General features: G+C 34.4%; 1 long non-coding RNA gene across 1 annotated transcript; it reads right to left on the bottom strand.

Moving 5' to 3' along the window:
- Positions 1–441: 441 nt before the first annotated feature.
- Positions 442–1,767, bottom strand: LOC131631719 (uncharacterized). The gene is made up of 3 exons (XR_009292793.1): positions 1,385–1,767; positions 1,109–1,263; positions 442–709 (listed from the first exon to the last, which is right to left on the bottom strand). It is a non-coding gene; the product is annotated as an uncharacterized LOC131631719 (long non-coding RNA).
- Between the last annotated feature and the right edge of the window lie 8,350 nt (positions 1,768–10,117).

Below are 10,117 nucleotides of genomic sequence, written 5' to 3'. Positions count from 1 at the left end.
TCTCTTGCGCTTTTCTCATTTTGAGCTCACCTACAGAGGAATCATGAGACACCTCTTTTCTCGTATTTTTATTTATTTATAGTCTTTATATTTTCACTAACCATTAATCAAAATTCAAAAAAATAGTTTTTATTTTTGTTTCTTTATCAGATAGGGTATGAGGATCAAGAAGTTCAGGTGATTTTTCTCATCAGGGTTCAGAGGTTTGAATCAAGACTTTATTATTGTGGTGATGATTGTCAAGTGGTTAAGAATCAATTCAAGAGTGTTCAAGTTCAGTCAAATGATATTGAATTTTTGAGCATTTATTTTGTTCAAGAATTTAATTCGAGATGAAGAAATCATGCAAATTGAATTATTTGGAGTTCAAAACCAAGTTCTTAAGGATTAGTGCAAGTTCTCATTTCATACAAAAATCCAATTCATGATTTGATTCCAAAGTTTCCATTCAAGTAAGAGTTTCAATTTTATGATCATTCAACATACAAATTTCGAAGCTTCAAATCCAAGAAAGTCCATTCAAGTTCATAACTCATTCCAAATTACAAGGTGGACGGATTCTCAAAGTTACATCATTATGTTTACCCAAGAAAAAATTCAAAATATTCCAAGTCCACACCATTTTCTTCAATATTTCTCCATGTCCATGCTTATGTCTTCCTTTGAATCTTCCAAGCTCCATAATCTTCAAGATTTCATCCATGTTTTTCTTTCAAAATTTATCAATTCATAAAGGAAAAGAAACAAAGGTGGAGTTAGCAATTTCCCAAATACAAATAAATCAATCCACAAAAAGTTTGACAAAGATTCAAAGCCCAAGAACATGTTCAAACAATATCTCAAGAATATAAAACAAAAGCTGAAAATTGGAAATAAAGGGAGATTTTCGGATTGGGCTTGATAGCAAGAATTACACTTCATCAAAAATCATTTCCAATTCAAACTCACAACAATTTGAGCCCATTCGTTCATCCACAGAAAAACTCTAATCTGAGCACTATATAAACATTCATTGAGACTGACACAAGGACCTTTTTTCAGACCTTTTCAGACTGACAAATTCAGAAAACTCAGAGCATAGAAAAAAGTTTCTGAAATCCAAACTCACCTGAACCTTCCCTCGCCGGAAATCCTCACTGGACCACCACTGGAAATCGCCACCTCCGCGCCGGAAAATTAAACCACCGCCGTTCTCTCATTTCTTTGCACCAAAAGGTTGAGAATCAGTCTCTGATAACGATTCCATCCATTGATTGCTATTCCCTGTGATATTTACTTGTGTTTAGAACGAAAATCACAAGCACTTTCTCTTTAGATCTGTGCTTGTGAATTTATTTTCTGATAAAACTAATTTGATATTTGAAAAGAGGAGAAGAAACCGAACCCAAATATGTAAAAAAAATTGCATTCGGGAATTTTTCACCTCCGGCCACCGCGTCGGAGAAGCTCCGGCAGCTATGATCTCCATGTGAGCCGCCGTGAGTTCCTCTTTGCTGCCATGTTCCTTTTCTTTAACCTCTTACTATTTTGTGTTAAAAAAAAAGAGAAATAAAGTGATGGTTATGAAATAGAAAGAGAACCGTGAGTTCTCTAAGAGAGAAAATTATGAGATCTCCTTTATGATTTTATTTCCTTTTAATATCTTTACTATCTTTTTTTATTTGATCATTTTGTTTTCTTTTTTGAAAAAAAGGTGGATTGATAATTAATGTGAGAGATAAGAGGAATCTTTTGTATGATTTCAAAAAACCTGACACTTCTATGCACCATTTATTTTGACTTTATGGCTTTTGGTTTTTCTTTATGAAAAGATAGTAGTACCGTTAGGTACTTTGAAGAAGTGTTTAAATTTTGATTTCTTTCTCTTTTCTTCATGATTTGCGCCGGTTGCTGTGTGGGTGACAAGTGGCCATCGGAGCCACTTGTCCGGACCTGAGGAGATGATTAAAAAATGATCCTCTATTTTCTTTACTACATATTTTATTATGCACTTTAGTTCTGGATCTTAGATCCTACATAAAATTAGTCAATTGACTAAATCTGATGGCTGGAATTTATTCTGCTTTATTTTATATTACTATTTGCATTTTAATTAGTTTCTAACTTTAGAAATTTATATTAATTTTGTTTTTATTCCAAAAATTATGAAAAGAAATCACAAAAATATGTCTTATTATTTTATACCTTGTGTTTTCTTTTGATATATTAGTTTACTATTTTAATTTTACTCTTCTTCTTCATCTATCCTTTTATTTTTTTGTCCCGAATCGATAAAAGATTAAAAATGAGAGGAAGTCATATGTGGTTGATTTGAATCCGAATTCATCCTTCCTCCATTATTAATCCTTATTTACTAACTTTGATAACATACTTGACAAGTTTCAAGATGGTTATCTTTAACAACTAACGACTAATTTTAATTTCCGCATTTAATTATATTGTCCTTTACATTTATTGCTCTTATATTTATCATATCATCATATTTACTTTCTGCTATTTTTATTTTGTCCATTTGGACGTCATATTTATTCTCCGCTATTTTTCTTTTGTCCACTTGGACTGTACTTTACTTTTATGCTAAAACATTAATAAACAAGATGAAACCTAAAAAACACTTAAGGACCAATGGACTGTGTATCATTATTTGACTGTTATCTTGCTTGTTATTTTGTCTGGTTGGATTGCTGTTGTGATGTGTGTAGGTATCTCCTCGAAAAGTCTTTGAAGGTTAATTCCAAAGCACTAAGATAAGGATTTCGCCCATTTGCAACCGTTACTCTGTCCGATTTCTGTCAGAAGCTTATGTGATTCTTCGAAGATTTGCAAGTTCATTTTGGTCCCTAAGTGGTAATTTTGGTTTTGTGTGGGTAGTCCAAAGGATGGGAATTATTCCTTGACTCAATGTGTCAAGTGTCGACTTCTTATTTTGGTCAGATCGTTTTCCCTAAACTTTTATTTTCCCGCACTAGGATAGCCTCTTCATCTCCTCCCACTTCTTAAATTTTCAAAGTCTCCTCTCTTTTTCTAAAAAACTTCTTATGTTTGAAATCCCTTTTAAAATCTTCTTTAAAACTATATTTAGCCCTTGTTGGCATTTTCTTTTCAAAAGTAAGCACGATTAATCATTGTCATTAGTTGCGATGCCCCACGATCTTAATATTGATTGACACGATGAAATCTTTTCCACGTGAGAGAGCTAGTGGCATACTTGTCGATTTTATCCAAGTTGGCGCCCTTCTCTCATTAGTGACGCAAAGAACTCGTTCGTTCTCATGTTTAAGATCAATGGCTGAGTATTCGCCCCGACGATGGTAAATGTGTTTATACCTCTTTCAAACGTTTTTTTTAAAAGCGGAACTACATTAGCTCTGACTTCTCCATTGCACCGAGGAGGTATGTAGGCACAAGGCTTAACGCTTTGCCGAGCTTATTTTAAAAATAAAACAAACCCTTTTTTTAGCACACACGACACAGATTTTCAAAAAGGTTCCTGTGGAGTACCACAGATATGAGGGGTGCTTAAAACCTTCCCCTTGTATAATCAACACCCGTACCTAAGATCTCTTTTGTTTTAAAAACAAACTTTGGGTTTTTTCGTTCTTTTCCCATTTCCTTTGGAAACAATAAAGCGCGGTGGCGACTTTCACTGAAATATTGAGTCGAGTCAATATTATGGCTCTGATCTCAGATTTTCCCCGCTACAATTATATTTTAGTTTTAACTTTTTTTTTTAAAAAAAAAATTAGGAAAACAATGTCTTTTTTTCTAGAAGAAAGTATGCATTTGAACCGTTGGTTCATCAGTTTTTATCAGCATTGACTGATTTTCTCACACTCTCACCAATTTAGTAGTATATTCTATCCAACAATCAGATCAGACCGATGATCCTTTCGATTCTCAGTTCGATCGGTCCAACCGACCTGTTCTATCCGATTTTTAAAACACTAATTGTGATTATAGCTGTTAATCTCTGTTTTTTTAATGAATTTATACAATACATTGATAGTGAAAATTACATTTCCATCTACTCAGTAATTAGAGTTTGATTAGACTTTAAAGTTAAGCAACATGTGAATTGGAAGAAGATCTTCTTCACTAATTATGCTAAATGCTTAGATCTCGAGTTGTTTTGGTGCTTTGGATGGCTTTAATGGACCAGCCTCCCTCAAAAGATAGGATTGCAAAATTTATAGTGAATACCGATGGAAGATGTAGCTTCTGTCATGAGCAAGAGACAATGGATCATACGTTCTTTGAGTGTAATACTATAAAGCTGATTTGAAGAGACATTATGTGTCGACTTGGATATAATAGAATTTCCACAAAGTGGAGAGAAAATAAATTTCGGTTGACATATGAAGAACAGAGGAAAGGTTGGAGAAACATATTTTGAAAATTGTTATTACTGAAATTAATTTCACCATTTGGAGGGCAAGGAATGGCATAATTTTCTGTCAAAGAAACAATGAAAACCAAATCGGTCATCAAATCGGTAAGGTGACTGGATTACTGGTTCATTGGTCGAACCATCGCGTCACTGGTCAAACTGCATGACTAAACTGGATTAAATTGAATAATTCAGTTGAATAAATTGGTCTCTATGACAGAAATATATATTTATTAAATCGATCGAACCAAGTGACTTGGTCTGTAAAAAATATCACGACACCTTCTAGATTTTAAAATTTCAAAATATCATAATTTCACATGTTCATTTTTTTTAATTTAAATTCTAAATATAATTATCACTCACAATAAAATAATATAAAATACAAATTTAAATAAATGTTGAACCAGATCTAATTACAAACAAGGAAAAGTTGTTACAAATAAGTTTGAGATAAAGTCTAATTATATTTTAATCTAATTTTTTTAAAAAAATATTATGAAAACAATCTCTGTTTTTTTAATGAATTTATACCATACATTGACAGGGAAAATTACATTTCCATCTACTCAGTAATTAGAGTTTGATTAGACTTTAAAGTTAAGCAACATGTGAATTGGAAGAAGATCTTCTTCACTAATTATGCTAAATGCTTAGATCTCGAGTTGTTTTGGTGCTTTGGATGGCTTTAATGGACCAGCCTCCCTCAAAAGATAGGATTGCAAAATTTATAGTGAATACTGATGAAATATGTAGCTTCTGTCATGAGCAAGAGACAATGGATCATACGTTCTTTGAGTGTAATACTATAAAGCTGATTTGAAGAAACATTATGTGTCGACTTGGATATAATAGAATTTCCACAAAGTGGAAAGAAAATAAATTTCGGTTGACATATGAAGAACAGAGGAAAGGTTGGAGAAACATATTTTGAAAATTGTTATTACTAAAATTAATTTCACCATTTGGAGGGCAAGGAATGGCATAATTTTCTGTCAAAGAAACAATGAAAACCAAATCGGTCATCAAATCGGTAAGGTGACTGGATTACTGGTTCATTGGTCGAACCATCGCGTCACTGATCAAACTGCATGACTAAACTGGATTAAATTGAATAATTCGGTTGAATAAATTGGTCTCTATGACAGAAATATATATTTATTAAATCGATCGAACCAAGTGACTCAGTCTGTAAAAAATATCACGACACCTTCTAAATTTTAAATTTTCAAAATATCATAATTTCACATGTTCGTTTTTTTAATTTAAATTCTAAATATAATTATCACTCACAATAATAAAATACAAATTTAAATAAATGTTGAACCAGATCTAATTACAAACAAGGAAAAGTTGTTACAAATAAGTTTGAGATAAAGTCTAATTATATTTTAATCTAATTTTTTTAAAAAAATATTATGAAAACATCGTCTTTTTTTCCTCGAAAAAAAGTATGCATTTGAACATCTGATTTTCAAAACCGTCCGTTCATCGGTTTTTACCAGTTTTGACCGATTTTGTCTGATTCCCACCAGTTTAATAGTATAATCGGTCCAACAATTAGACCAAACTAATGACCCTTCAAGTTCTCTATTTAATAGTATGCAAAGGGAAGGTATTAGCACCCCTCACGTCTATGGTACTCCATGTAACACCCCAAAATTTACTCCGCAATTAACGCGGAAAAATCAGGGCATAAAAGTCTCAAAACGAACATCACATTTGAGGCGTCACAATTTCGACTTAAAAACAAATCATGAACACATGCTCACATACGTAGATACATAGCAAGTATAATGGAGGGAAACTTAATCCATTACTCGTCAACAGTCATATATCAATAACATGCAGCGGAACAACATCAATAATAATATCCAAGTCTTGCGTGCCAAACATGGGCAACTAAAAAATCCAACATGTCTCTATAGGATGTAACAACATAATCCAAGAGAAATAATCATATCCAGACATAATACAAGAAACGACAAAACAACGACAATAAAACACGACAACATCAAAGCAAACTAGACGTCCCCCGAGTGCTACGTATCAGAGCATCGACACACCGACATGAGCTAATAGGTACACGACTACTCCACGTCATTACCTGTACGTTACCAACAAAGGGTAACATTCAAACACAAGGGGTGCGATATCACTCATTATAAAGAAACGTATGATAATATTCAAAGCATAGCAAAGATCATACATATATTACCACTTCTCTTCATATGACATGGTACCAATAAATCACATCATTCGAACATCTTACGAAACGATAACCATGTCAATAAACAGCATGTCAACATATTCACTTCACAATTATGAGTCCAATACATCACAATAACACCTCATCATCATGTCACAACAAACACACATTCAAAGCAACGTCAAATGCAATTTAAATGTGACTCGACTTATGCAAATGCATGTGGTACCATTTGGAGTAAAACACCCACATCTCAATCATTGCCATTGGGCCATAGTCGTTGCCATTTTCAAGCTAATAGTCGTTGCCATCTTTCAGGCTGATAGTCGTTGTCATTCACGGCTAAAGGACACTTATGCAATGGATGCTACACAATGACACCCATTCACGAACACATAAACAATCATCACAACATCGTCTAAATTGCCATCCAACATTATCAATATAATGTCGAACTTCAACAACAACAAAATCACCAACATTCATAAGAATGCATCACTTCATACTCACGTCGCTATGTTGTATCGCCATACAACCATGTTTCACTTCCTAACAACAAATACAACATCAAACGGTTCATTTCGCGAATAGCATCAAAAGGTTTTCCAAAGGTTTTCTTTCATATACAGTAGATAGACATTGATTTAAGTTTCACAGAGGTTCAAAAGACACTTAAAACGGAGTTACGGATCAAAATATATGAACATTTGAATTTCATAAAACAGGACCTTCGCCCGGCGGAACACTTCTCTCGCCCGGCGCTCGAAGGCAGAAACTTGGCCACAAAAACTCTCACTTGCCCGCTCGATCTCGCTCGGTGAAACCATGTGGGCGCCGGATCGCTCGGTGTAGCATCCCGCTCGCTCGCTCGGCGGAAGCCAAAAAGCGTCACTCGCCCGACAAAGCGAAACGCTCGGCCGGCGCTCCGCACCAGAAATAGAAAAAATGATGCGATTTCAGCACTTCCAACACCAACCCAAACTCGATTTTAACCATTCAAACTCATTTCAAACATCATTTTATCACATACTATGGGTTCCTATTCATGTTTCTAGGCATAGATTCACATATAAATATCTATAACATAATCAATGGCACAATTTCATGAATCTCCAACATAAACCCTAACATTCAATTTCACACATTCCATGGAGAATACATATGATTAAACCCACCCTAAACATCATCGTACATCCCTTTAGCATGAAGAAATCCCACCCTTACCTTAGGTTTTGGAATGAAGCCAACTCTATAAACTTCAATCTTGAGATTCTCCTCTTCTCTTCTCTCTTCTTTCACCAAAATCCCCAAAATGAGCTTCTTCTAATCTTTTTCTAAAACCCTTGTTTTGTGAAACTATTACTATCTTTTCTAATTACTAATGGGCTCTAAAAAACACCCCTCACTTACTAATGCCAACTTAGGCCCAATAACTCACCTAACTAACTAACTTATACTATTTGCTATTAACTCCCAATAAAACATATATATCACATAAGCACTCAATTAACACATAATAGTTAAATAAATCACATAGTACACAATTAAATAAGATACCGAAATAAAACGGGCGTTACACTCCATACGAACCTCTTGAAAATCTGCATTATGATAAAATCATGTTGTTTGCAAAAAGATTGGGGTGACGAGAAAAGAAGTATTTTATTATTTTTGTGCTCACCTAGACTTCAAAAGTATTTTGCCTATGTATCCTCCATGTGCAATGAAGAAGTTAGAACCTCATAGTTTGTGGTAAAAATAACCACGAAAGTTTGTTGATTGATTTTACATTGAAAAGACATTTTGTCGTATCTGAGTGGAAAACACAACTTTCTACCTATAAGTATGAGGAAGTAAGCATTTGCATCATCTTGTGTTGTGAATTCAATGCCAATAGCGAAGTATAAAACAAGGAAAGAATAAAGGACAAGTAAGTATACTTTGTTGAAGGAATCTTCTCCACGCTCACCGCACCAGTTTGTTGTGAATTCAATGCTAGGAACAAAGTATAAAACAAGGGAAGAATAAAGGACAAGGAAGAAGAGGAACACAAGAATTGGTAATTACTGCTATTCTTTTACTTTCTCTTAGAAAACAAGATTACAAGTTTACAAGAATAACAAATAACCTCTCTCACCCTAAATTAGGATTTGTAGTCTGCAATGATGAGAGACTAGTATGCTATTTATAATAAAACCTAACATACTAACTAACGGGCTTTTTCCACAAGGCCCATTACACAAGCTAACTTAATAAATAAGCTAACTTAACAAATTAGGGTTTTAACACTAAAACCTAATTTAACATGCTAACAACTCTAGCATCTTTAACACCAGCGTGTGAACAACCTTCGACTTCATTCTTAATCTTGTCGAACCAAGAAGCTACCCTTCGACGATACTAGAATTCGATCTAATATCTCACAAATCTCCACCTTGGACCTAACTCTACAACATCAAGGGAACAAACCAGCTTTCTTCATGCCGCTTTATCAACTACATACAGTGGAAAAACTTGCAACTTGGCAATGTCTTTGTGATCATATCAGCAACATTGTCCTCAATCAAAACTTTAAACACTTGGACTTCTCCACGCTCGATTACTTCTCTGAAGAAATGCAGCCTTACATCAATGTGCTTAATTCGCTCATGATAGGCTGAATTCTTCGACAGGTGCATTGCACTTTGACTATCACATTTAACAGTGATACCTTTACCTTGAAGTTTCAGCTCCTTAGCAAAACCTTCAAGCCACAATGCTTCTTTCACAGCTTCAGTGAGGGCAATATATTCTTCTTTAGTGGTTGATAATGCAACAACCTTCTGAATAGTTGCTTTCCAACTAATGGTTGTGCCAAACATAGTTAAAACATATCCAGAAATAGATTTCCTGGAATCCATACAACCTACATAATCAGAGTCGACATATCCTTCGATTACTGCTTTACTATCTTCACCCAAGGCTCCATCATAAATTAGAACCCTGTTCAGAGACCCATTTATGTACCTTAAAATCCACTTTAATGCTTGCCAGTGAGCCTTTCCAGGATTCACCATGTACCTGCTTACAAGACTTACTACATATGCTATGTCGGGTCTAGTACAGACCATAGCATACATCAAAGAACCAACTATATTAGCATATGGGATGCTATTCATATAGGCTCTTTTGACATCAGTACTGGGACACTGATCAATACTCAACTTGAATTGAGGGTTTGTTGGAGTCACAACAGGCTTTGAATTCGACATACCAAACTTTTCGAGAATCTTTCGTAGGTATGCCTCTTGAGATAAGCATAAATTCGACTGCTTTCTATCTCTTCGAATGTCAATCCCAATAATTCTGGAAGCAGCTCCCAGATCCTTCATATCGAACTCTTTATTGATTTCAGCCTTCACCCTCATTACATCTTAAACATTGTTGCTTGCTATGAGAATATCATCCACATAAAGCAACAAAATAACAAATGAATTACCAGGTGGAAATCAGAAGTAAACACAATGGTTGAACTGACTTCG

Source organism: Vicia villosa, unplaced genomic scaffold (assembly GCF_029867415.1).
Source record: "Vicia villosa cultivar HV-30 ecotype Madison, WI unplaced genomic scaffold, Vvil1.0 ctg.000858F_1_1, whole genome shotgun sequence".
NCBI classification, from domain to species: domain Eukaryota; kingdom Viridiplantae; phylum Streptophyta; class Magnoliopsida; order Fabales; family Fabaceae; genus Vicia; species Vicia villosa.
This window is presented reverse-complemented; position numbering and strand designations above follow the sequence as displayed.